This window comes from Cygnus olor, chromosome 2 (assembly GCF_009769625.2).
Source record: "Cygnus olor isolate bCygOlo1 chromosome 2, bCygOlo1.pri.v2, whole genome shotgun sequence".
Lineage (NCBI taxonomy): Eukaryota > Metazoa > Chordata > Aves > Anseriformes > Anatidae > Cygnus > Cygnus olor.
Genome location: NC_049170.1, coordinates 73295893 through 73323183, shown reverse-complemented (window position 1 = coordinate 73323183; position 27291 = coordinate 73295893).

The window sequence follows — 27291 nt, the reverse complement described above, 5'->3', positions numbered from 1 at the left end:
GCCAAGCCAGGGAGCAACACTGGTTGGGTCTCTATGAGAGCAGAGCTAAGGAAGAGGAAAAAACTGCTGGGCAACAGCAGGTGGGAAAGCGAGGAGTGAGAAACAGCCCTGCAGACCCCAAGGTTTGTGCAGAAGGAGGGACACCTTGCAGTACATACCCATATTGGAGCAGTTCTTGAGGAGCTGCTGCCTTTTTGGTAGCCCCTGCAGGATCAGTTCAGGAAGGACGGCATCCCGTGGGAGGGACCCCACGTGGAGCAGGGGCAGGGAGTGACCGTGAAGGAGCAGCGGAGACAAAGTATCAGGGACTGACCACAGCCCCCACTTGCCGTTCCCCTGCACCACTTGTAGAAGAGAGTAGATGGGGGGAAGGTGCCTTTAGTTTGTTTTGAGTTTCTTGCTGCTCTAACTTGATAGTAACAAGTAACAAATTACATTTATCTCCCTGTGCTGAGTCTGTTTTGCCCATGATGCCAATTGTTGAGTGATGTCCCTGTCTTTATCTCAACCCTTGAGCCCTTTTCATCATATTTTCTCCCCCTTTTGCTTTGAGGAGGGGAAGTGAGAGAGCGGTTGTGGTGGAGCACAGCTGCCCAGTTAAGTGAAACCACCACACTCTGGACTTGCTCTAATAGGTCCACGTTCTTCTTACATTGGAAGACCCAGAACTGAATGCTGTACTCCAGGTGTAGTTTAGCGAGAGCAGAGGGGAAGAATAACGTAAGACCAAATATAGCAGGATCAAGACAGACCCCTCCTGCTCACTAAACATTTGAGAACATATAGACTCACTATATTGACATCACCTGTGAACTACATATTGTTCTGTGCTGTGTCTCAAAATAAGTTTGCTATTTTTACAAATACCTTATATTAGAAATTCTACATTTGTTTTGTTTTGTTTTTCTTTTTCCTCTTACAGGCAAGTTGAAAAGGAACTAGAGAGTGATTTAAAAGAGACAGCTCTGTATTAGCTGAAATCCTGTAACCAAACATACTAATGTCTTATACAAATATAGTGAATAATTCCTATCTCGGCTCACTGTGTTGTAAGAGATAAATAAGTTCTTTGGAAAGAGAAGCCTCTTTCACATTTTTTTATTTCATTTATTTATTTATTTATTTACTTGTGCAGTGAGATTATCTTTAGAAAGACAGGATCTCTGAAGAATGAATAGCCTTTTGAATGCTTCCTTGAGTCCTGACAGCTTTCAGTCCTGACATCTTTTCTACTAGTTCTTTAAAAGACTTGTCAGTTTCCTGGCTCTTGACAGGTATATGTTCATACACTCATCAGCGAATCTTTGGCATCCCATTTTTCCCTGCCCCTGTCAATAATCACTTGAAAGCTTGGCAGATACTCCTGATTTCTCCTTTGCTTGCTTTAAAATAGCTGTTCTCATTTCTGTGTCTGGACCATGTTGCATTTTGTTTAGCACTCTTCATAGCACAGCAGTTCTTTCCTCTCACGTCATTCCTTGCTAATGTCACTCCTCTGCTGCGTTGCTTTAATGAGCTATTTAGTTTCCTGATGTGTGATGACTGTCACTATCAATGTTTTCAGTGCTTACCAGTATGCTGATTCCTGAAGACACACATGCTCATAACTCAGATTTTACTCTGAGTTGATGGCTGGTTGCAGAAAGAGATACCTATTGTTTGTATCTTCAACATGTCCTGTAAACCTACATGTACCCAGGTAGCTATTTGTTTTAAAAATTTAGTGATAGACAGAATATTCTATAAACTAATAATTACAATGGTCTTTAAAACACAGATCCAGAGTCTAAATAATTTGCCAAATTTTGGCACCTTTCAAGGCACATAAACACAGCTTTTATTAGGGAACCTTGGTGTTTTTATAGCTTTTTAAATCTTTTAGGCAGTTTGTTCTAAAATTGAAATTACAGGATATTAAATGTTACATTTATTAATTGTAGTGGGGACTAATATGATGTTCACAAAAAATAGATTGGGGATTCACAAAACACAGTGGTAAACGTGAGTGTTTTTAACCTTGAGAAAGTTATTGGATATAGTTGTCTATGCTCACAGACTGTGCTGGGCCTTCCACTAAGGTTTTATTTTACATATAATTTAGAAACCTATGCATTTTCCATATGCATTTTTTTTCCATATGCATTTTTCCTATGCTTTTTTTTTTTAATAGTAAAATATTGGTATGTATATAAAAATAATTAAATAACAGTGAAACTAAGAGATCTGTTTCACTCTACAGGAAAACTTGCTTCAGGACCTTTCTAGTTCCTTGATTCTGAGAAATAAAAGTGACTGTATATCTTATAGTATTTTCTGTCTAAACAGAGATTGAATCACCTTCAATGTTGGCTCAGTAGGTCAGAATCCCCCAAATGGAGGCTGTTGTTACAGGAAATCAGAAGCAACTAACTGGTGTAGCAGTTTTTTCACCAAAAAGCTCACAGAAAAGGGCTGTAAACAGTAAAACTTGGGAAAACAAACAAACAGACAAACAAAAAACAGTAGATATTGGGTATTGCTCAGTTAGTCTGTGTTGCTGATTTTCTCTCTCTAATGAAATACTGTTCATTAAACTAACTGATTTGTGTATGTGAGAGGGGAAAATAAATTCACTGAGCACCAGAAGATTTAGATCAAATTTTTCAGATTCCTGTGTAGCGTATAAGGTCAGCATATGAACCCCTAAAATTCAATACTGGCCTTTCTGTCATTCAGAACCTGGAAGAGGAATTTAACAGGCAATTAGCTTGCTAAATTAAACCCCTTACTGATGGTTGTACTTCTCCATGACTTTTAATATTTATGTTTTGAGCTGATCTTGTAATAGTTGTGTGTACAAATAGTTCTGTGTACAAATAAATTATATTGTATTTGTTACATAAATAATAAGAATTCATGTATATGAACTTGAAGGGAAAAGCTGTGCAAATCTGCAAAGTGTTGATATCTCTTATTTAGATATACTCTCTTGACATGGTCTGTTTTTCAAAAGTACTGAAGACCCATTATTTCCATTTGAGTCAGCTAGTTCTGCTCAGTAACAGACTCCCATATCAACCTCCAGTCCAAGAGATAAAGGTAGCACTTATTAAAACATCTCTGAAAAATCCATCTGTTGCTTTACTATATCTGATAAACAGAGAACTGAACTGTTTGATATTTTAATTTTATTTTGTGAAAACACTTGAATATTAAACTGACTTGCTTGCTTATACAACTGTGCAAGGTACTGAAGTTTCCATTTATTATACAGGCTTTTCTGGGACAGGGAGCATTTAAATCCTAAATTTCGGAACATCGTTCTTTAATATGTTACCTAAATTTTCTCTAAAGATCAAGAGATTATGGTATATATGTATAATTGGATTTACTCTGCTTAGAAAAATAAATAATTAATAATTTCAAAACAAAACTGACAGAATTAAACATTTTCCTGCTTTTTTAAGAAAATCAGTTGCCAAGCTTCAGCTTCTAGCAACACATAAATTCACTGTGCTTTCACAGAGATTTCATTATGTTCATTGGTTTTTACAGTAATTTTTAAATTAATCCTTCAGAAAGTTTTTTTTTTTTTTTTTTTTTTTTTTTTTTTTTTTTTTTTTTTTTTTTGAGAATGTGGTATAATGAAAGGATCTTCTTATACTGCATTTTCCCCTCTGAAGTAGAAGACAAATGCTACTTTGCATCAATGGAATATTCTTCCATTTTCCCCCATCAACTGTAACTTTAACAGCATATTGACCATGTAACTTTCTTTGGAAAAAGGCATAAGTAGCATGTACTTTTGCTACCAATGTAATGACCCCATCCAGAAAAACACATACCCATATACTTTAGATCAACCAATGAATGAGTTCTGTTGAGTCAAACAGAACATAAAAGATCTAATAAAGACAGTACTTGAGTATGCAGGAATATTTAAATAAATTTATATTCAGTGTAATTCTACAGTCTTTGTAGTTTTCAGTGTCCAAGAAAAAAATTGTCAGCTCAAAGTCTGGCAAAGCCATGCCAGACTGTTGCCATTATTGAAGACAGTAAAGTTTCATGTAGTTTTATAACATGTCCTTCTCTCTCAATGGAAAGATAGTCTCAGTAAAAAGAGAACGGTAATTATCAGTGAGATGCACCTAGGTACTGCATAAAACGTGCAGCTCCTCTAAAATACAGAGTGTTTAAGGTTACGATAAAAGAAAAACATTTCAAGATGAAATGAAAACTGATTTAATCTCACTTTTCAGTAAGATGCCAGAGCCTTTTAATCACTGAGTCTTTATTTAGCAAGGAAAGCCATATTTCAGTAATTCAAAAAGACTAGATTAGGCCAGATGTCAGAAGCCAACAAAGATAAAATTGAAACACCCAAATGGTCACTGTCATGACAGCAATAGTAGGCATCTCAGCATTAATTCTCCATGTCGTGAGCAATTCTGTAAAATCATTCTACTCTTCAGATAAGCAATATATCCTACATACCTGAGAAGTAGAAAGTAGAATTAATAAAGTGGACTCTTTCTTACAAATGGTGCTGATTACTGTTAAGTAATCAACAATCAATAGGCATTTCCATGAGCATAAAAAATGTATCTATTTTAAACCATATAGCACCATAGGAAAGTTTGTGTTTTTTTAGAGTGAGGCAGATGGTGCTATGTGTCCAGAGTCCACATTGTGCATATTCTGCAAAGTTTTACTTCAGACTGGACTTTCTTTTTTGTGGACCGAATGCCCATTGGCACTACAAGCATGCTATTGTCACTGTGTTACACCACAAGCATGTTATGTCACTGTGCAGCAGTATTCACCATAGTTTCATCCAGTTACATGCTCTGAGGCCATTCCACTCCACTCTACTTTTTTTGATACACACTAAGCCACTTAGATATACCAAGACTCACATTAGGAATGTATTCAGCTGGGTCCTTCTTTTGATGTAAGACATATACTTGGTTACTTAGTTCACCCAGTAATCTACCTTGAAGCTCCTGTTAAATTGTAATCTGAATTGCTGGTGACATTTAGATTTGACTGTTCTTTTCACACTGCAGCTTCAATTTCCTTATTTGAAATCTTCAAGAATTATAGTAGCCAGACAGTTCCTAGTAAGGACAATCTCCCCTAAAAGAATGTTTGCTTTCAGGGATTTGGTCATCTCTCAGAATGACCTATTTATTAAGTAGGAAAAACATCTCTCTGGGTTAGTTTGTACTCTGGGCTGCCTGGGTGGGTCTTCTTCAAAACTGTTACACAAGAAGGGTGGTAAGCTTAAATCTAAAAACAAAAACAAAATAAAACAAAAACAAACAACAACAAAAAACTGTATAGTATCTAGGCATGAATAATTAAAAAAATATTTTAAGCAAAAAAAGCTGCAGTTGCAGCTTGCATTTTACTTCCAGAATCAGAAGATAGAGATGAATTTAATTCCAATGAAAACAGATCCCAAGGCTCATAAAATAATATAAGATCAATTTCAGGATAGAATGTTCCTACTTTCTTAGTTGTGGTTTTTTTTTTTTTTTGGTTTGTTTGTTTTTTAATCTTCGACTTCCTGGGCCTTTTTAAGCTGAAATATATGTTTATGAAAAAAAAATGATTTTGCTGTGTGTTTCTCAGCATTACTGTGAACCTATTTCTGAAAAGAAACCATGGCTTCCACACTTGTGTGAGCAGAAGTGGAAGTGTGTCTACTCCACTGTGACAACATTGGGGCTGCAGGCCAGACTTCCTAATTTGTGAAAAGGATGTTTTATATAAAGCTTATTTCTTGGAAGTATTGACTCAGCTATGCAGACTGGTTAACGGTGGGTATGAGCTTTCTGCTTGTTTGAAAGTGAATCAGTTGCAGCCAAGAAGTCATTACCTTTGTCTGGCACATTGCCAAAACTAATACAGCCATCCCCTCAAAAAAGACATAAACAAATAGAGCATGCAATCAAAAGTTAGCTCAAACTTTAATTATACATACTTGCTCAGAAAAAAAAAAAAAAAAAAGGAATATATGATTTCCTACTGTGAGTGTTTCAAAGAGAACCACTATTTTGACTCAAACATAATCAATATATTTTACAATATGACTTTAATCAAACTATGTAAATCCCCAGAAAACAGTTTAATCTATCTCTGTGTTCTTCCGTTAGAATCTAACAAAATGAATGGTACTCAGAGGAATCATTCTCTAAAATCTATTATCATATCTGCATTCTCTTCACAGCCCAGATTTTTTTTTATTTTATTTTTTTATTATTTTTTAATGTGTTGAATGTCTGCTGGCATTTAATACTCATTATCTGAAAGCAAATATCTTGAAGGATTTCAGAAGTGATCCTAATGACATCTTTAGACTTTAATTGAAGACAATGAATGTTATAGCAATTATATTATGAAGGACAAGAATATGAAAACTATGTAGAATATCTAAAAATGCATTGACAGGTTGATTTATGAGATTTGGCCAAATTGCTCAGGAAAACTGCAGAGAATACTGTGTCATTACCTGGTAATAATTCGACTGGAAATACCTAAGGAAATGCAAGCCAAGCCTGCAATATTTCTCTAGTCAATGCCCACATTTCTTCTTTTATTGATTTTTAGATATGATCATCTGTTTCATCTTGGGCATGACTGTCAGCATGGGACTGAACCTGTTATCTCTGATAACCTTTCACTGAGGAAACAATGAACTGAAAAATTTCTCAGTCACCTTTAAGCACCATCTACTCGTCAGTTACTACACAGGAAGGCATTAAGCCACAACAAGAGGTAGTTCAGAAACCACTTCAGTTGAGAGAAAAGCTTGTTTTTAAAGGTGAATTCCAAAACATTCTGTTTCTGATATGCCGTATTTCTTATTTTTTCTGAGTAATTTAGGTAATCTAAATTGCAATAGTACATCAATATAATAGTAAGAAAAAGTTCTGATTTTTTTTTTTAAAGTAGTGAAACTAACTAGCTGAGCACCTCAAATACGTGAGTTTAAATGTTTTAAATCCTACACACATCAGATTTCATAGAAGACTTGGTTTTACTCTTCTGTACTAACATGGTAGGGTTTTTTAAGCTATCTGTGTTTTTCTTGATTATTGCTGTCATTATTATGACATTACTTCTATTGATCATATTGAGTCTGCTAAGATAAACTACATATTTCACCTTCATCAGCCTTATTTTTTACCAGGGTTCAGGGAGCAGGAAATCCATCCTGAAAACTGGGGAACTGTAACCAGCCTCTTCACAACAGCCTCCTTCCTATACTGTGCTGCTTTGTCAGAAGTTCAGTGAAGCAGAGTCTGAACTGGTGTCTGTAAAGAAAAGATTGGGTTTAGATGAGTTTAAAGTCAAACAGCACTTCCATTTTGCTCTGTGTAGATTTTTCTCTTTGCTTTTGAGTTTCTTCAGAATCTTAAATGAGGTATTTCACTTCCTAAAATGTCCCTTCCTAGAAGTTTTCTTCCGTTCTGTAGGCTGCCAGCCTACAGATCATATATTGAAACATTATTTAGCCATTTAGTGCAAGTAAAACAGAACAGATAATTGAAGAAAAACATAAACTATGTCCTGGAGAAGGACCCAGAAAAAATATGTCTCTGGGAGAAGATTAAAGACAAGGGATAGACACTCAAGGGCTACAGCACTTATTGCAGCAGCCTGATTCCAATACTTCACTGTAGCATTCATTTCCTTTTTTTGCCATGCTGAGGATTTGGATAACAAAATACAGTAAAGCCTTAGGTTTCTGGCACATGCTCTGTTAAAACAGACACTCTCAAAACTCAAGAAATGCAAGTAGAGCAAGAGCCACAAGCTTGCTCCCCCTGGTCTGTCCTGTTCATTGGCTCCGGAAGGATACCGCTCTTTAGATGTGAGAGTATGGGTTGGAATTTTGGCACATTTACAAGCAGTGATTCAGCTTTATTTAGTTTTCAAAGTAATTGTAGCTTTAAATATTGATCATGTGAATGCAGCAGAGAGTAGAAATATGGCTGGTGTCACCACTGAAAATCCTTTCTTAAGGTTTTCTGTCTCTGGTGTTGAAATGCAACTTGGTTGCAAACTTGCATATGTGAACTAAATTTTGGGAAAACTGGTTTACACTGGCTGTCACTAAAATGTGATTGTTTTCTTTTTCTAATTATTTATAGGTTCATAAAATGCTTTTTCTTCAGAGGACTTCTCATTTGCAACCACAAACACACAAAAAACCTGCTGCATTCTATTTCATAAAAAAAATATAACCCCTTCAATACAGAATTCTGCCCTTTGTTTTTCATAAACAGTAATAAAACCTCTGGCAATATATTCTATGATTATTTTTCCTTAGTATTAACATTATTATTTTACTAGAGATCTTCAGATATAGTTCCATGTTGTTAAACAGGTTCAGAAATTCAGAAAGCATTAACAAGTTTTATTCCAACCTAAATGATTCTATAGTTCTATGAAAAGTGGTCTTTAAGTAGATCTTATCTTCTCAACATTTTGAATGGTGTGAACATAAGCTCATGGTTTCAAATTTAAGTTGGCATATTTACTCTACAGTGAAAAAATAATCTACTTCTGTGTCTCTTTTTGACAAATTGTCGAGGTGTTTTTTCAAGGGAAACCTCGCTGAGATACTTTTTTCCATAGAGTCAATTCCATTTTCACCGTTTTGATATGGGCAGGAGACACTATTTGCAAAGCCACAGCAGAGTTTGTGTGAATAAGTGAACTGCAAATTACAAGCAATTAGTAAATGTTACCACAAATCCCAGTAAGGATCATCATTAAGTTCACAACAGGTCAAATAAACCAATTCTTATTTGTGCTATAATTGTTTTTGACTCTTATTTTATAAAGGGAAACTGTTACTAAAATAATGGAGATTTTCTGTGAACAAAGACAAAAAAAAGCATTGTTCTTACTAGAACTGAATCTGATCTTGGAACACCACAGCTTATATTGAATCTGATCTTGGAACACCAAAGCTGATCTTGGAGGACATAATGACATATGCATATTGCTCCTTATTTCTTAATCTTTTTTTTTTTTTTTTTTTCCCTGCAGTTGCACTCCTGTTTGATCACCATTTTTCTAATCCTACTTGCAGTTTTCACTGATGAAAAGTAATGTTTGCATATGTACATTAAACCTTCTGCAAAGTGCACAAATTTTCAGCATAAAGTTGGATATGCTGCCAAAACTGTACCCTTCAAAGTTAGACACCTAAAATTGCTGAAATTAATTTTTGATCAAGCTTTGTATTTTCTTCTAAAACCAAAAAAGTCTTTTACATACCTGAATATAACGCAATCAGATGAAAATTTTGTAGCATACTGCCATTTCCACTGCTCTAAAAGGATTTCTCAGCAAAATGAACATACAAAATGTACTCTCCAAAAACAAAAAATAATTATTTGCATGCAATTTAAAAGTGATTTAAAAAAAAAAAAGATAATATTAAAAAGTGATAAGTGTATTATCAGGAAAGTTTCAGTGGGGAACATGGTTTTCTAATTAGGGGAGGAGTTACCAAAATAACTTTTTGTACTTCCTCAGGTAAATTAGATTTGCTAAATCTAAAAATGGCTAATTAAATGGGACTTTGTTCACTGAAATATAGATATAAATGTTTTATTTAGACATTCAACTGTTAAAATTTATCTCCTACAGGAGAATCCTGAGAATAAACACCTAGAAAGCACAAAAAGGCAAACAGGGTGTAGGAAATTAAAAAAAAAAAAAATGCACTTTTTTTTTTTTTTTTTTTCAAAACCTATTCTTAGGTGGGCTTAGAAATAAGAAATGTTATGGTAATAAATATATTCAGATAACTGAAAAGTAAACATGCAAATACTTAGATATTCTTGAACATAGATAAGGATAGAATATGTTTAACCATAGCCTGTGTGTATGAAATGTTCAATATGGCCATCACATTTAATTTTTAAAATCCCAGGAAAAGTTACACTGATAGGAATTGACTAAATCTTAGCCTTCCTTTATGCTTTGCATTTCTTCTGTCAGAATAATTTACTAGCAAGCAAGATATATAACAACTTAATTCTCAGGAATACACAAAATTAATCAAAATACTAAAACAAAAATTCAGCTGTCAACGTAAAGCAAAGAATTTTGGAACAGAAGCACAATTCAGAATCATATGGTGCTTACGTACCAGCTTCTTTCTCACAAGTACTCTTGCGATTCGCATTGTGAGGTTCCTCAAAAAAAGGACAGAGCATCATGAGCTCTTACATTTACAAAGAAAGCCATTGAAAAAGAGTATGCAGCAATCTGCAATACACCTGAACAGCAGTATAAGCAATTTGCTTCAAGAAAGCAGTGGATTAATTCAGCTACTTAATGAGGACAATTTAAATGCCCAACTAGTCTATTACCACTGCTTTACTTTGAAGGATTATTAAATGAGACAAACAGTATACATAGCAGTCTCCTCTGGTGTTCTCCTCCAAAGAGAAATGAAGCCCTGTGGTCTTGCTTTAGCTATACAGTCAGCCACAAGCAGTAAGCCCAGTAGAGATACACAAGGCTGCAGCCCAAATGTTACAGCTTTGCACAGTGAACAGCTTCTGATTTTCACTACCCTATGACAGACCACCTGCATTTTGGGCAGAATTGAATGAACTTCTCACCTTACTATCTTAATATTCAGGATAGAAGGAGGGGCTTTAAACATTGCCTAGTTATTCTAAAATGTTTTATTAATTAGGAAATAAAATAATACAATAAAGAAGATATAAACTCAGTATTTGCTAACTTGCTGACCTCTTGTGATGAACAGAAAGAACTCCTATTATTTTATCACCAAAATACAGACCTTTCTGCCATTAAGTGGCCTACTTAGATCTATATAAGCATCAAAACTTTAAGATAAAAAACTTATTAAATCATATGAGATGAGAAAAAAAGCACCAACCAATGAATAGATGAATGTGACAGGAGCTTTCATAAAAATTTTCTAGTAGAAATTGGTAATACATTTCAAGGAAAAATCCCTTAACATCCCAACCACGGAAAAAGCAATCTTCCCCTGTAATAACCAGCACATATCAAATACGTTATTTCTAAACTTGATCAATGACTTTCTATTAAACATTTTCTTGAGGTCTGCATGCTTCATCCGTGGTAGCGGGTTGACCTTTGTTGACTGAAAGATGCCCACTCAGTTGCTCTTTCAAGCTCCTTACTCAACAGGAAGGTGTGTGTGTGTGTGTGTGTGTGTGAAAATAACACGGCAAGTCTCATGGCTTGAGATAAAGAGAGGGAGATCACTTACTAACTACCATCATGGAAAAAGACTCAACCTGGGAAAAAAAAAATAATTAAAAAAAATATTGCCAATTAAAAATAGAAATGTTGGGAAGCAAACAAACAAACAAACAAAAACAAAACAAACAAACAAAAAAACCTACCCCTTCAACATTTCCTTCTTCCCAGGCTCAACATCATTCCAGGCTCTGCTACCTCCTGTTCCCACCCTGAGCAGCGCAGTGGATGGGGGATGGGCGTTGGGGTCAGTCCACAACAGCTCCTTTCAGTTGCTCCTTCTTCACCCTCTTCCTCTTCTTCATTGTGGGTCCTTCCCAGAAGCTGCAGTCCTTCAGCAAATACCCACCTGCTTTGGTGTGGGGTCCTACCTGGGATGCAGTATGAAATTTTGCTCTTTGCGGAGGGCAGCATTTTGCCCTCTCTTCCCCAGGCTGTCTTGTTACAACAGAATTTCTTATCTTACAGTTTATCATCTTGTAAAGGTCTCTAAATCAGTCTAAAGACATTGATAGAGCTACCTCAAGAAAAACAAAACCACCACTACCAAAAAAAAAACAAAACAAATAACCACAAAACTAAAGAACAACCACAAATAAAAGTCCTCCTTCCCAACTTCAAACATGAAAAATATATACAAATAAAAATAAATTTTTAGATTGATCTAATCCAATCGGCAATGAAAATCTTTACTGAACCTTTTAGCAGACAATCTTTGATTTATTTATTTATTTATTTATTTTCACGAATGGCATGTGGTTTATTGTATTTTATATAGGCTGAAAAACAATGGGCTTGATTTAATCAAGTCAAGCACAAGCTACCCCCTGAATGAAAAACATGTTAAATTACAGTGCCACCACTGACTTCTGTTACTCAGAAGGGTCCCCAAACAATCTGATGCAAGAAGATAATAATAATGTGATAGGATAACTTGAAATGTGATGGTCTATGATTATCACGTGATCAGACAAGAAAAACAGAGGTTAATTTTCTTTTCACTTTTCGGCAGTTTGCTTGATTAAAATTACTGACATTTTCCTTCCCTATCACTTTCAAGATGAACAACCTTTGCAAACTGAAATGATCAGCAAGCATAAATCACTTGAGGAAAATGTTGTGAACTTTTCAGTCTCCAGTGTTGTATCTGTGTAACTACTGAGTCTGCAACTAATGCCAATGAAAGGTTTATTGCAAAAAGCAAAAGCATGGTGGATGACATGCAGTTAATATTTAAGGTAGACTCCCTGAGAAGTACTTACTTTTTTAAGGAAGATTGGACAATTTATACAGCTGCTGGTATATTTTTATGGAAAGGATGGAGCAAAGAGTTAAATGGAAAGGGGAATTGAACTCTTCCTCCACTTAATGAGACACCCAAACTCTTGCTTTCAGATGGGCAAAAACTCACTTTGTAGATAGTTACTGCACGCTCAGGAATAGACTGTGTGCTTGTGATAACCTATACCAGCAGCTGCAGATTTAGTGCTTGGTTACTCCAACCGGTGTTGCAGTAGTCAGAAATGCACAACTCTCAGATCTTCTTATTTATACTCATGGTATAAGGTAAATCTCCAGTTCTCTTCTAGACTATGTAATTAATGTCAGAATTAAAACTTTGTAAGAACTGGAAACAGGATTTTAACCATTGACCAGACTACCATTTCAGTGCTAGAATAAAATTAAAACTGTGGGTAATCCTTACTCATACTTACTAAAAGACAAAATGTTTTGTAATGGTTCCCAAAATTACTTGTGGTGTTTGTCTTAGGCTGGAACAGCACCCAATATGTCCACACACCATAGACCATATCTCCACCCTCATTTTTTACTCCAGCTCCCAGGCTTGGAAAACTGTAATTACCACTGTAATTCATTGACAGAGCTGCCCTCTATCCGGAAGCAAGTATTTGCATGGTATTAGCAAGAGATAATTGGCTTTGGAAAATTACTCAGTAGCAATGTAGCAATATTGCAAAAGGGCCATTTCAACTCATTTTTGTCCCTGAGTCCTAATGACAAAGCCAGCCCAGAAACCGGAGTTTTGACTTAAAGACCCTACCTTTTGTGGTTCACAAGCAGGCTGTCTTTGAGACCCAGATGGGGTTACAGATTGCCAGTGATACCATGGCTCTCTTCCAGGGAAAAAAAAAAAAAAAAAAACTTGGTCCAGATCTGTAGACTGGAAAAATATTTGATGAGCTGCCCTAGACGTGTTGTTCATCTGCTCACATTTGAAGCAGCAGTATGATTCCATCAGATCCAGCAACAGTGAGCTAACAACATCTGCTAAAGAACATCTCAGCATACCTGGACCTGATTCTGTGCTACTCTTTTTTTTGTGCCTCAGAAAGAGGCAACCTCTTTTTTTGTTTTGGAAAGCTTGAAAGTCTATGAGGAATGTTATAAAATGGACGGAGAACAGGGAGGCAGGGAAAGCACAGCTGACAAGACGCTAAGGAGGAGTCTCACGCATGTCACTGCTTTGTCTGCTGTGGAAAATTAATCCGCTAGGTGAGTTGGGCCATGTGGTGTGAGATTGAATTTAGAAAAGCAGATCACCAGCAGCTGCACACCAAAGCGAGTATGAACATTCCTATACTTATTCTACAATCAATAAAAGCATCTTCATCTGTATTTTACCTACCAAATTCATCACTTTACACCAAGAAGCAACTGAAACCATATGGGAATTTTAAAATGTATTTTACCTACTAACTATGCTGTTTATATATTGTATTTCCTCTATTATGATTATGCATTGTTATGATTATGAGGCAGTAGAAGCAAACGAACACAAGAAAAATAAACTCTTTTTATGCACACATACTTAGCAATGAACAGGGACGATGTCTCATACAGAGAATATCATATTGAATGAACAGCTGTTTCCAAAAATAATGGTCTCTAAAGGAAAAAAAATTAATAAGGTACCAACAGTTCTTTATGGAAGTAAATATTCATTTTTGATGTCTTTAGCCATTAACCTTCCCTCAATATACAAAGCTTAATGGTGCAGAGAACTTTACACAAGCCTTTTGCAATAGGCTTTATTGGATCAATAGCATAAACATGGACGCATATAAGCATACACACAGGTGTGGAAAGAAATCACTTCAGGTTAGAGTTGCCATGACAGAAAGTTAAAAATTCATCCAATCCTTAACAAATATCATGGAAAACATTTGCTTGCTAGCTTTGTAGTTTATGGCATATACTGGCTTTTGTTCTGTTAAAAAGAATTCTTTGTGCTGTCCTGGTATCTGCACAGATTGTCAGGTGGAACTATATGGAGGAGGTAGAACTTTGCACAGAATGATCTGTGCAAACTGGAAAGTCTCCAAAAGGCTGCTGGCCTGCATGGGAACCTGTAAGAAAGTCATATTAATGCTGGAAACAGAGGGAGAATAACCCTCCCTCACTGGGTCACTTTTGTTCTGGTGTCTTTTATAGTGTGAAAGAGGTTCAACCAGCAGGATGTACAACAATTTAAAGCATAGAGTAATTATTTATTCATGAATACACACAGTAGGTAGATAGGAGTATCATGTTACTATGCTAGGCATTAATATAGTTGCTTTGAATATCTCCCCAGTACATCTCACACTAAGCTCCTCTGACTGTCAAGTGATCCTACTTGCCCCTAAATCACTAGCACCTTAAATCCTTTTTCTTTTCTCAGATTTTCCCTTATTTGTCTTAGATTTTCCCTTACTAAAAACCCATTAACGCTCCTAACTCCATTAAGTCCTTCTGTTTCAGGTGCCTTCTCTCATTTTGCCTCATCAGATACTTGCTACTCCCCCCCCCCCCCCCCAAATCTACACAATTCATTGCTCCAATTGGTTATAATATTCCCTCTTAAACCTCTTTGTGACTACTGGTGCTGACTTCTGTGAGGACAGGAACGCAGGACACAGACAGAAAAGGATCAGCCAACTGATAGTGCCATGCTCCTGCCCGTTCCTTCTGCAGCTGGGGCTGTAGAGCTTCCCAAGGAGCCCATAGTCAGACTCTGAAAAATAAGCCCTGTGTTGAAATGTGGGAAGTTTCTGAGCATGTGTAGCATATTTAAGGCAGATGTGATGAGGGATTTATTTGCTGTATACACAGCTGTCATGTACATTGCTGCTTCTGAAGAATGAAAATCCAGTCAATAGGATTAGATGCTATCATCTGCTTGAAAAGCATATCTGTGATATACTTAATGAAAACAATTGGTAGCAATTCTCTTGCCCAAGCACTGACATCTAGTGCCATTTTTTGCCACTCATAGATATCTAAGAAATCCTCTGGGGCTCTGAAAGATCCAGCAAGGAGATCCATGTTCTTGTGGAGCACAGGTTGTTTGTTGGAGGCCTTAAAATACCCACGCATTTCACTGGCACTATGTTTGGGTAACTGAGCTATGAACTATTGTTTGCACAGTTGTAAAACAAGTTCAATAATCATTAAGAATAAATTGTACTTCATAATTTTTTCTTTTATTGCAATTTTATCCATCTAGTGGTTTGCCTATTATAATAAAATCCCAAATCTTTGAGTTGCTCAGTTCTGAATCAGTGTTTTCTGTGCAATTTTGGTTTCCAAGGGATTTTTCTTCTACATTAATAAATTCCTTATAAATAAACATATCTATTTAATTCTTTGCAAAACCATGATAGAATTATTATTATTATTATTTTTAAAGCAAACAGGTTTCTCATGGGGTAAAAAAGAATATTTTAGAGAAATACCAGTTACAATCCAAAATGAAATTTAAAAGTGCAGTGCAATGAAATGTGACCTGAATAAGCGTATAAGAAATAAAATATGATCTAAAAGGAAGAAAATAACCCAACAAGACCTAACAGAAGCAGGCAGCTTCATTATTAATATAAGTTGTCTGCAGCGACCCTATTATTGACTGCACAAGGAAAGGTGTTTTGACTGCATAAAGTCATACTAGATCTATAAATAGGAAACAATTAGGGTCTTAAAACTTTTGTTCCATGTATGCTTCTATAGTGCTAGTTCAAACAACCCCTTCCCTGTGTCAGGACAACTACATACATGATGGAACATTTCAGGTAATTCATACAGTTGAAAAATATTACTGCAAATAGAAGTTATTTTGCTGGTAGTATATTTTTTTTTTTTTTTTTTTTTTCCCAGTACCACTCACTGCATGACCATACAAGCAAGAAGTGGAAGACATAAGATCGTAAGAGGAATGAGTAGATACAGGCAGGGGTTCCGCAGTAGACCTGGGCAGCTTTGGCATTAAATGTCAAACTAGAGCAAAAAAAGACAGTAGAAAAGAATTGTTTGTTCTTGGCATATATGAATGTATTTTTTCTTTTCTTAGCGGCGGAATAGGGGGGAAAAAAAAATGCTGTTTTCCCTTTAATGTGCTGGAGGTTACAATGAGTCTGATTTGTTAAATACCTATGAAATTTTACGCTGTTGCTTTAGCTATTTGAAAAGTCCTTTTGTCCATATTGATGCTTTTATGGAAAAGGAAAATAAATGTGCATATGTTGATGACTGATCAGTGAAATAAGCCCAAATATATTGTGAGATATAGGTAAATAAGTAAGTTTTGGTTACAAAAAACATGTTTAAAGAGAGGTTCTTCACTAGCCTGCTTTTCATTTTCTCCCATTTGATAAAACAAACAAACAAACAAACAAAAACAACATTTAATTCAATATCTCCCATGCTCACTGGATCTTTTCATACTACTCTTTTTCCATTGTATCTCTGCATCTTGGTCATCTCCTTCATTTCCCTCACAGCTCACCTCCCATGCACTAACCCTTCTGTGCAGGAGTTATTTCTTCTGATCTAAAAAATGTTGACAAGATTATGAAAGAGGAAAGTTTGCTTATGAGGAAAAAATTGGGATAAAAAAAAACAACAAGCAACAAACAAATACAACCATCAGACCTACGTTAGCTCATGACAGAGCTTTCAGTTTTTATAATTTCTATATGACTTTATTTATCACCTGAGACACCTGATAAACAGAAGGCAGAGGTGCAAATGTAGACAGAAGAAAGCTACTCACTATCTGCTAAGATCACCCTACTCTCTTAAAAAAATATATATAAATAAATAAATAAAAAATTAAAACAGTTCTTTTATGCATATATCCTTCCTAAGATGGAAAGTCAAGTTCTGGCCCTGAGAGCTACTCCACTAAATTTTTCATAGCAAGAGCAAATAAAGGACATATTGGTAGATCTTTGTCTAATCCTCCTACCTCAAGAATGAGGTTATTAAGGGTATTGGATCTGCTCCTTTCATTACAAACGTTTTGGCTGGATGCCCAACTGTAACCTGTGAAGATATTAGAATATCTTCAAATATGATATTTGTATTCTTGGAACTATTTTAAGTTCCAAGAATACTACCTCCAGGCAATAGCTATGCACTCAATTAGCAGCTGTACCAAATCAGAAGGACAGTCTGCACTATTAATGTAATTTCAGATTCCCTATATTGTCCTATGTGATTGGGGAAACTGTATGATTGTTACTGCATTGTGTGAATGGAATATGCAGGCGGCAGGGGGCAACACTAATGAGGAGATGGCTGCACTCACATCTGATGGAAATGCCATCATCCTGATTCTTAGAAGCATTACTGTGGGGTGTAAGTATCTAGTTCGTTACTTCAGGTTTTCTGAAGTGCTAAATCCACATTTGCTCTTGTAATGAGTCGCTTCGGTTAGAAAAAACAGTATTTCAAAGAGGAAAATGTTTCTAAACTACTAAGCAATGTCTTTGAGTGAACGTAAAACTATTTGGAAAAATACTATGCACTGCATGATGGTGTATACAAATTCTGTCTTATGGTAGGTATTACATTGATTCAAGGCAAACAGAAGTTTTACAAATATCAGAGGAAAAAATGCTGACGTATTCAACTTTAGAAAATGAAATAAAATTACAAAACATGCTGACTTCTCTTTGAAAAGAACCTGATATATTTATTGCCAAATATGTCTGCCATCAAAATGCAACTGTGTTTTATCCTTCCTGTACTATGGTATGTAAGATACCTTAAAGCAATGTGGTCCTTCCTTTCTCCTCTTTGAAGATGTAAACAAACCAAAAAAAAAAAAAAAAAGGAGAGAGAGAGAGAGAGAGGTTTATATTATGGACTGCAGTTTCAAAGCTAAATGGCAGCATTTACACCAAAGCTTTGCCTGGAAACCAGGAACCAGACTGAATTAGACAAGGTTGAGACCTGCACTTCGTCAGTTAGAGAAAGTGTGACTACACATCCCTAATTCCATACATTAACTCATTCTTGATTTTATTCATTAAACAATAATCTCAGTTTGCCGTCCAAATTGCCATTTGTGGCATATACTTATTTTTCCTTAATTCTCTAAAAACTTAGTAGGTTAGAGAAGAGGTGCATCTAGCCAACTTTGTTTATGACGCTTTTCAAGAATAAGGACCCCATGGAAGAAAGAGAAACAGGGTAAACATCTAGTGATATTTCCCCAGTATGCTTTGCTTGTCTCCGGTGATTTGTGGCTGAGACTGCCTGAATCCTATGTGACATCTTGGTGGTTTAATAGTCCTTTCTCCCCCCACTGCCTGTTTTTTGTTTGTTTGTTTGGTTGGTTGGTTGGTTTGGTTTGGTCTTGGCTGTCTTGTTTGAATTTGTTTGTTTGAGTCACCTTCTGAACCTTCATGCAATTTTAGCACATACAACATCCTTTCGCCCAGCTGTGGCTACTTATTAGATGAAAGAAGCCTCTTTTGTTACAAGCCTTCTCATCTACACTCTTTTTTTTTTTTTTTTTTACATATATATATATTGTTCCTTTGCAATGATCATAAACACATACTTAAAAATACTGCTGTACTTTCAGGACTTCACGGTGTTAGGAAAAGACCACAATGTGCTGTGGGAATAGATAGTTGAATGACTGCTAAGGTTCAACTTGCTTTTCTGATTGTTCTTTGTCTGATTCCACACAACTGCCACCGGATTAAGCGCAGACACTTGGACATCATGGTGTGATTCTGTGCAGCACCTATCTGGGACACAGCAGATCATCTGCAAATGGGCATGCACAGAGAGTTTAAATCTATATTAAAGTATTTTACCCACTCTGAGAACTACCACAACACAGCAAGAACTATGTCAGTCTTTAGGCAAAATAATATTATTTATTCCAGTTCCCTGCAGCCAGAAAAACTTTTTCACCACGAATGGGCCTGTCTTTTCCTTTCCCTACTAATACTCCAGACAAACAAAACGAAATGCATGTATGCCTGTGTAACATTATTTTACAAGTATAAAATGAAATATTATTTTTATTAAAATATATATATGACTATATTTTCACAGATGACTATTTTATGAATTGCCTTTAATATTCTATTCTTGAAAGATTGCAAAGACTTGGGATTTCAGAGGAGTCTAACTTAAACTGAATTTATCAATACCTCTAAATACAAAATGGATGTATATATAAGGCCTTTAGGATTCTGTGGAAAGACTATAATCTTTTCTCAAATGTATCTAAAGAAATGCATCCAAAAATGTTTGTGTTGGACTTAGGAACTCAAGTTAGAATAGAACCCAAAATCTAGAAGCTGCAGAAGAAGATAAATGGGGCACAGAGAAATTTTCAAGGATGTATTGAAAGTTTGCTTTTCTATTTATCAAACAAGTGACCATAGAAAAGAATGTGTACATTATGTTACATGGAACAATTTATTTAAGTATGGAACTCCGAGGAGATGAATACTAGGAGTACCTGAGGACAGAAAGTCCTGGAAATAGGTTGGTTCAGCCAAGCAAAGCGTGGATGGATATTTCCAGCAAGCTAAAAGTATCATAGTTTGTATGTATTGCAAATGTATTTGCTAGAGAAAAACAAACAAACAAAATCAGTCAGCACTTGTAACCTCAGTATTAGTTAGGTGGCTTTCTCTTCTTTCTTCATTTTGGTGATGCCATTGATGATGTGTTTTTTTTTTTTAGGAAAAACTAAAACAAAAGTCAGTTTTTAAACGAAAAAAATTGCTACAGACAGGGAAAAAAAAAAAAAAAAAGCTGCTTTTATTTTTAGAATTTTACTCCTGCCTGTCAAAGAAATATCAGCAATAGGCTGGATGTGTCTGCTGGCAAGTCAGTAACTATGAAGTGACAGTCAAAACATCTGCAGACAATCTGTATGAGCAAGAAAAGACTACTGCAACAAAGTCTCCTGAGGAATTTCTGAAAGCAAGCTCTGTTCCAGATAGAGTCAGGAACAAAATCAGGTTGAAGAAATACAGAAAAAGAGCAAGAAAAGGACTCCTAAGTGTTCTGCAGGAGATACCAGTCCTGCAACAACACAGCTAACATGGAAAAAAATTAAATGCAAAAAGCATAAACTTCCGAGTTTAAGTTTCTAAATAATGTCACAAACAACCAGTTGAAAAGGGGGCAAGAGTACATCTTTGTGCCAGCTGAAGTATTTTTAGGTATTTTAACAGTGTGCTATGGAGGTAGCACAAATGTGCTGCACTCAGAGCAATACACATTCAGCAGCTAGGTAAGAGAACAGTTGGATGTGTCTCCTCACATGGTCAGCAGTTGGCAGCACTCCAAATACGGGCAAAAAATATTAAAACAAACAAACAAACAAACAACAACAACAACAAGAACAAACATAATCTTTGCAAATATTGTAAAACAGGAAATAGGGGACTATTGTGCAATATGGCTACTTGAGTGTCTTCTGGCTTCACCACCAGAGCTTGAAGGGTACTTACTGGACTGAGCTATTTTTTTCAGAGGTTTCTTTTGTGTATTGCATGAGTATATGTCAAAATTCAATTTTGTGACAACCCTATGTCTACCGTAAGACCATTTGGACTTAACACATGATGTTTAGCTAGCTTGTTGTTTGCTGGTATTTTTTCAAACAACAACAAGTTGAAGTTAAGAAATAAACCTTTAAGCAAAGACTATTTATGCTTGCCTGAGTTCCATTCTGTTTCTTTTCCCATCCTTTTTTCTGAGACTGCAAAATACATCGGAACAAAGTTTGCCAGGCACCAGCTGCAGAAATGTCATTTTCTCTGTCCAAACAACCATGGGGTTTCAATTAGGGAACTTAATCTGAAGCACTCATCCTTATAAAGGTTGTGTATAAAGTCTGGTTAGATCAGTAAATGCTGACTGTGTCCTCAAACTTCTAATATACATATTAGATTACAAAAAAAAAAAAAAAAAGAGTAGAAAGACAGCCTTGTCATGGGTCAGTTAATATGCTCGCTACTTACTGACATGTAAATAGAAAGAGCTCCTTGTGACAATATAGAGGAGCATATATCATACTTGGCTACAGCCTTGTATGTATGTCTCACCTTTCCAGAGGGAATGCATCCACAACACAAACACAAAGCAGAAGAGAATTGGGCTCAGTATAGGTCAGATGGGAAAATGAAAATAGTATCAGATCAGTTCATTCCAGTCATGCTGGGAGTTGCTCCTATAATTCAATTGCTCCAGTTGAAACAACCCACCAGGTATGGCTGTGCAAAGCATTACATTACATTACATGTGATTTTTGCTGCCTTGACACAGATATGAAGAACAGCACAAGAGCTGATAGAGTGTCTGTGAGATCAGCTTAGGGAAGTAGGAATTATACTGGTAATCAAACTGTGATTCCAGCATTGCAAAGCAGCTTTTAAAATAATCCTTGGTGTGAAAATAAATCCTGTGTATATACAGAGAACTGCAGGAGAGGAGATAGAGCAGTTTTAAGAGAAGCTGACCCAGTAGACAGTTCTATGGAGTTGAGTGGCTTTCAAAATAACTACAGACAAACCTATATCTGATTCAAATAGTAATATGTTTTTATTCCTTCATGAACTATTGGATTTTTCCCTTGTCTCTCTCATATGTTATCCATGCAAGACTGTTCACGAGTAACTGCTTGTAATAAACATTACAGAGATCATGAATGCTGTAAGATTTTTATATTTATTTTACTTTTTCCTTCCCTTCCTCCTTCTCACACAGATCATTGTCCATCTGATCACAGTACTCATAGGCTGGATTCAAAATTTCTTCTGACAGAAGTATCAATTTTCTTCCTTTGCCCCATAAATCTGTATGTTGTTCTTTCACCTCTGTGCACTCAACCCATAATAAGAGAGATAGGATAGGGGGAGAATGCCACTACTGCTTAATTTGTGAAAAATACAGAATTTTTGCTGAGCATCAGAGACAATGAATGGTGACTGATATTTTTCACTGGGACCCACTAGATGACTCCAAGGCTGCAGTCCGTCCATAGGATGGGCTGTTAGTTTTCTGGATGAAATTGTAACAGGTACTTGGAAAGCAGATGTTAACCCTAAAAGCCAAATCTCTTGGCTTGGCAATGAGCTGAGAGTTGCAGGTGTCACAGGAGAGGGGCATAAAAGGTCTGAAGACACACCTCTTCTGCCTGCATAACCCATCACAGACCCAAGTGCTGCCATGTCTCTCACTGAAGAGAGAGGAGTCCAAAACTGAGACTCATCCCACCCTGCTGTCGTGGTTGATCCAGTTTGTAAAAACAGTGGTGAGACACTTCACTGCAGTTAGTCAGGCTTACTATACTGAACAAAATCACATCTCCTGGTTAACACTGCAGCTTCGGTGACTCAGAGGCACTGAATGCTGGATGTATGTATGGGGCCTTATTTTAGGATATAATCCTGTTCAGCACATAGTCCATAGTAGTCCAATATATATTACATAGTGCACAGTACATTGTACCTGTATCAGTTTGTGGAGAGAAAGATAGTTCAGGAAGCACAAGGTTTTTGCTGTAAAAATGGGCCATTTATTTATGACCTTTACCAAAAAAAGCCCTGAATTGCATACATATGTGTTTACCACATTTTATATGGTCAAAACCTCTAAAACCCATTACACACTCAAACACAAATATACTTGGAAAATGAATTTTGAAAGTGAGGATGTAAACTTGTTTTCATCAGACGTAAATATTTCCATAATTTGAAGTAGGATGAAATTATAGTTGCTAAAATTAGTGTAAGGTCTAGCAGAAGTTGTTTCTAAAAGCTCAGAAAGTCATTTAAGTTGTGGATCTCAACTGTGTACTCAGACACTCAGATTAGGAATATAAATCTTAACTTATTTATTTATTTTTTCTTCCAGATGAGAAATATAATCAGTACTCATATTTAGTAGTGATAAGCCAAGGGGAAAAGAGACGGTTGTTGCTTTTTTTTTTTTTTTTTTTTGAAAACTACTATTTGTATCTTGCACTGATAGCATGCCTTGAGATATTTCCTTTGCCATCTGCACACTGTAATTATCCTTCCCTCCTACAACATTTTCCAGGTTTTTTTCTCTCCTGTCTCCTCCCTTTCCCACCCCTAATACCATAATATACAAAATCTCTTCTACAGTTAGCATTTCAGGTTTTTCATCTGCCATATTTAGGCAGAGCTGATTGTATTATGTGAAAACCATTGCAATTTGTCATGGCACTTCTTTCTTTTTTAGTTTTGCACACATACGCAGACATGTATTATATATGTTTAATTTTTATTTGAAATTTCAAGAAATTTACTCAATACCAAATGTTTATAGAAGATCTTAGTATCTTATTCCCTAATAACAGAATTAATTCTATTATAAAAATATAGAAGTAAATCCAACAACATTATAAAATAAAATCACAACAGCATGGTGATAGTAAGTGTACTACAAATATAAGAGTATTAGGATGCCTGAGGTTTTATTTTTTTTGAGACTGTGGAATATTTTTGCTTCTAGAAATTTTATGTTGTCAGCTGAGCTGTTCAGTTCATTCTCTCTTCTTTCCATTTTGATAAACTTAAATCTCCATTTGGTGTAAGTAAGCTTTTCCTCATAACATTTTTTTTTGCATTTCTTGAAAAAAAAAAAAAAAAGATTTCCAAAGCAGATCATTAGTGCAGTTATTCCATGTATTCCTAACAATTGCAGTAATGGCTATAGCTAGTAATCTGAAACTGAATGTGTATATGTAATGAATCATGAAACAGAACATTGTGACTTTCTATAAACAAAAATAATTCTGCAAAGAGGAAAATGAAGCAAGCAATTATGAATTATATTGAAAAAAAAAATCTTACACCCCATCTTCATGGTTTCACTGTCTTCCTGGGCATTCAAACCCAGATGCTCAAAGGTACCCTGTTATGCATAGCAATCATTTCATCTGACTTTAGACATCCACTAACAAACTAGTCACATTAGCCTACAGAAAAGAAAGACAGTTGCTAAGGTATGAGTCATCTGACCTATTTTAGATGTTTCCTTTAGGATGAGAAGAACTTGCCCTAGAAGTGTCTGTCTGAGATGATTAGCTTGGATAGAAATGTTTGCATTGAGATACTGTCCACATCTACATAAGGACACATTTGATCCTGATGTAGAAATTAACTATTTTTGACATTCTGGACCTTACTCCCTCTGCACCTCACTGTGATGTTAGTATAAGTGCATCCAAGAAAGACTGGGGGGAGGGGGCGTCCTTCAATAGGGAAAGGTACAAAAATATTAAATGCGAATTATCCTGGTGTTTTAAACTATTTTGCTTTGAAATATTATTTTACATGTATACATGTGTATATATATAGAGAGATCTTATCCATGCAATACTTTTAAGTACATACAGCTGAATTAGCAACTACACAGTTTTAGCTTAATAACAGAAAGAAGTTTTGTGCTTTGTGTTGTCGAAATGTGGAAGACAATGAGAGATATTTTGATCTTTTCTTATGCTTGTCAGTTCACGAGGTTTCTTTTGATATGATAATTGGATTGATGCATACTTATCTGATATGTATAATTTATATTGGTTTGTTTTTACTAATTGGTTTCTGATTCCATTTATTTTATTTTATTTTATTTTATTTTATTTTATTTTATTTTATTAATTTTATTTTATTTTATTTTTAATTTAAATTATTACTGACATGCAGCATTTACATAAGCCAATATTTGCAAATTACTCTGAAAACTGAGCTTATTGTTTGGCAATTGATTACATGTTTTTTATCTTCTGTTTCTCAGTTTCTCCATTCTATTTTACCCACCTATGACTTCCTATTGCTACTTCCATAAGTTCTCCTCAGAGAACTATATACATATATATTTACTATTTATTAATTTTTCACATAGTCATAAATACTAAGCATTTACAAATCACTATCATCAGTTTCTCTTATTTTTATGCTACTTCCTTCTTCATATACTTTAGTAACTGTATTTCTGCTTTCTTTTCCCCTCATATTGGTGTATAAAAACATTTCAGGGCTGAAAGCACTCATGGTACTCCAGAATGGAATGGAATCAGAAATCATATCTGATCACCTCCTTTTTATTTTGCTGAATATTTGAAGTTCAGTGGAACTTACGGTGTTAGTTACACAACGTGAAGGAGTTCACCCTTAATTTTGGATCATATTCTCTTCAGATGTTATTAACTGAATAGCAGACAAAATTTTGCCTTTTTATTGGCCAAACAGTATTTTGAATTTTCCCAGAAGACTTGCGACGTTCATGACAGAAGAAACTGCCATCTGTTAAGGACAAGGTTTGATTTCCAGTGATGCTCTCCCAGAGGTGTCTTCTCAAATAGTTTTAATTGCAAATTATTTGTGTTGATGGAGTGTATGTTCCCTAGCCAGGGGTGGGACTCATAGATCATCATAAGCTCCTTATATTAATCCCATTAACTTGATTTCTGTAATCTGTCTTACTTTAAAGGTGCATGGTCATTTGCAAGAAATTTTGAATTACAGAAATTTTCAATGTTTAAAAAAAAAAAAAAAAAAAGTAAACGCTGGCCTAAGTCAGAAAGTTTATATTTTCAGAGTAAACATGTCAAGAGGTCAAGAAAGTTTTAAATCAATTTTTAGGTTCAAGTTAATTTGCAAGGTTACAATCGACTAGCAATATGTTTTGCTGAGTGCTTTGTTTATAACAGGAAGGTTATAGAATTTAACCAATGTTCTCATGTTTCTAGCAGTCTTGAAATGTATGCCTAAATATTATATTACTTTTGCCAGTGATGGTAGTAAATGGTTAAGGAAGAATGAAGAGTTTATTAAGTGATATAAAACTCTTTGGAATGTCAAAGGTCTTCTAGTTTGCAGTACATTTACCTCTTCTGTTTTTTCCCCCCAGACAGGGGATGAAACTCTCATCCATGGAGTTGAATGAGGGTAAAGGGAGAAGGAAGGAAAGAGAAGGGGTGGATATTGCCTTAATTTATGAATGCAACTGAGATATCAACATCATATTATTTAACAAGTAAATATTTGTTGTTGTATGAAATACTGCTGAGCTGTGATATGTAATAAAATTATTTCATGTGAGTGTTTAAAGAATTTTCAATAATACATTAAACCTTCATTCAGATTTCTCAAATTTTCTGTTTTTCTCAAATTCTGTTCTATTCACAGTCATTCCTCACTGTGTTAACTTGATAACTTGATAGAGAATATCACTTCCAAAGCCTGAGGTGACATTTTTAGACAGTATTTCAGAGAAAGCAGACATTTTTTTTTTCCTTGCAGCTGTTTTTGTTTTTGTTTTTGTTTTTGTTTGTTTGTTTGTTTGTTTTCATTCTGATAAAAGCATAAAATTATATGGAATAGGTGAGTTGACTATTCTATTATCAGACAATAGCAAATATTACATGTATCAAAGAGTACATTTTCCATTCTCCAGAAATTCTCTTTTCCGTCTGAAAGGACAGAAAAATGTTTTGGTCTTCATTTCATTCCCTAAATGGAGGATATTTTTAGAGACTTTTTAATTACTTTTGATTAGCTGTCATAATGCTTGAGAATAAATGGTTACAAAACATGAATCTTTTAAAAAAAATATTCAGTGGCACTGCGTGTTGAAACTAACACTTCAGAAAATAAGGGCTTGTTTATTTACCATGTTATTCTTGAAAAGAGAATAAAGTACAGCTGCCTCTGATGTCCTTTCCTTCTTCTTCTC